Source organism: Mastomys coucha, unplaced genomic scaffold (assembly GCF_008632895.1).
Source record: "Mastomys coucha isolate ucsf_1 unplaced genomic scaffold, UCSF_Mcou_1 pScaffold1, whole genome shotgun sequence".
Classification (NCBI taxonomy): Eukaryota; Metazoa; Chordata; class Mammalia; order Rodentia; family Muridae; genus Mastomys; species Mastomys coucha.
Window position 1 is genome coordinate 80,245,321 of NW_022196891.1, and position 2,355 is coordinate 80,247,675.

The 2,355-nt window shown below is 47.9% G+C and overlaps 1 long non-coding RNA gene across 1 annotated transcript in view; it reads right to left on the reverse strand.

The window, feature by feature from the left end:
- LOC116068217 overlaps positions 1 to 948 on the reverse strand; it is a 5,637-nt gene extending 4,689 nt beyond the window's left edge. Inside the window, exon 1 of the long non-coding RNA XR_004109500.1 lies at positions 751 to 948. This is a non-coding gene — a long non-coding RNA (uncharacterized LOC116068217). The remainder of the gene's footprint in view (positions 1 to 750) is intronic.
- Positions 949 to 2,355: the final 1,407 nt, after the last annotated feature.

Here is a 2,355-nt window from a genome sequence, read left to right on the forward strand (position 1 = left end):
GGGTAGGTGGGAAGATGGGCAGGGGTGGGCAGGTGGGTGGGCAGGTGGCAGGTAGGTGGGTAGGTGGGTGTGGGAGGGTAGGGGTGGGTGGGTGGGAAGGTAGGTAGATGTTATTATGGGGAATTGAATAGATACTATTATGAGAAAGGGCTCACTTGATCACAGAAGCCAAGAACTCCCACAGTCTGCCACCTGCATCCTGAGAATTCAGGAAAGTTAGTGGTAGAACAGATCAGTCTGAGTCCAAAAACCCGAGAATGTTGTAGGATGGGGCAAGCAGTGACCTAACGCCCAGTTCAAGGGCTAAGAATGGACCGGGATGGGCAGTGGGTGGCCCAAACCCCAGGCCAGGAGCACAAGAAGAAACAAGGTGTCTAAGATTAAATAGGAAGACAGCAGAAGGGCAGGAGAAAATTCTCCATCCCGGACATTGTATTCCACTCAGGCCTTTGATGGAATTATGGGGTGCCACCCCTCACACCCCTGCACTGTATGTAAATGCTGGTCTCACTGAAACAGTATCACAGATGGTCTTTAACCTGGGCCCAGACAACTTGGCACATCACAAATATTAAAAATTATAAATGACACGGGAATTTTAGTGCCTAATTGTGGCTAAGTGGTTTTCTTCAATTTTCACATCAACTAGCCACAGCATTATCTGCTGGGATCATTTTGAGTCGCCTTTCCTGAGAAACCTCATCATGGAGAAAAAGGCCCTACAACCCCGTTACTATGGTATGTCTTCACCTCCTTGGCCACAGGACCTGAACTTCGGGATTGACAGAGGGCAGGGGAGGGCTGTTCAGAATCTGTTTCCTGTGTGTTTGGAGTTGGAGCTGAGGTCCAGAACAACAGTCACTGGTTAGAGGAATTGGAAAATGAACCGAGCATTCTTCTGTTTCCCTGCAGATGAGAAACGGAGGGCACCTGCTTTGGTAGTTTCTTCCCCACCCCCCACGCCCCACTCCCCACCCCTTCCCTTTTCCCCTCTTGCTCCGGTCTTGCCTCACTCTGGCCCTGCCTCACTATGGACCCAGAGGTTTCTGTTTTGATTTTTTTTTTCCCATTACTGATGGTTGTGAGACACCATGTGGTTGTTAGGATTGGAAATCACGAAGAACAGTCAGTGCTCTTAACCGCTGAGCCATCTCGCCAGCCCGGTAGTTTCTCATCAGACTGTTCTAGACACTGTGGAGACTTCTCTTGGAGCCCATGGGATACCTTAGTATCCTTCCAGGATTAACCCTATTTTGTTACATAAGCTAGTTCAAATTGACTTTGCGTCTTTCGGCAAACCTGTATTCGACATGAGAACACTGATTTATACAGGGATGGCAGGTCCTAGAGTCAGCAAAGCTGAAAGAAACCAGGACCATATTAATTCACAGGCTTATCACCCATCTGTGCCACCAAATAAAATGCTTCCCTTTCTGGGATCTTTGAGGGAACAGGGGTCGCGCCTCAAATACAACTAGTCACAACAATGTAGATTGTTTAGGAAAGAAGCATAAGCAGAGGGGACAGAACTCATTCGCAATGGAGATATTCATCGCCAGGGCTTGATTCTCCACCGTGCTTCTGTTTCAGCAAGATCAGGGAAGCGCACAACAGCCGGCCAGCACATGGAGGCTTATTGTCTGGGTAGGCGCCTGCGCAGACAAGGGGATCCCTGTGAAAAAGGAGGAAATGGTTGGTTCAGTCACGGAGGCTTTGTTTGAATCATGTTTGTGAGTTATCTTACCCTGGAATATTCAATTAACCACGCCTTCCACTCCCAGTCTGTCCTGGATTTCACACCAAACTAACTCCACCCCCTGCTTCTCTCTGAGCTGTGGTTCTAATCACATTATGTCTGAAGAGACATGTGATTCTGTGGGTTACCCAGGTTCTGCTGCATGATTCATTTGCTCCATTTAAGAGCAGAAGGTCATCCATCTGCTGGGCTACATCTGGCTGGGACCTTGGTTGGAGCTAGGCCCTGTAAAAATGATCAGTGTTTCTTTCTCAGAAACCTCTTTTCATACGGCGTCTCATGACTCCTAAGTGTGGCTTCTTAACAGCCTGGAGCTGTCCAAGAGGACAAGCCCGGATGTACAAATGAGTTCAGAGCTTCTGCTTACCTCAAATTTGCTGCTATTTCATTGGCCAAAGCCAGTCACAAGCGTGGAGTTAGTATGGGTGGGGCTATCCAAGGGAAGTCAGTGTGGGGTGTCAGTCAAGGGCATGCATGCGTCCCAGAAGGCATGGATGTTGGGTGACTTTGGACAATCTGACTGTCTACAGTAGCTAGTAAGTACGAACAGCCAATATTTATAGGCATCTATTTTCTTTTTTTTTTTTTTTTTTTTTTTT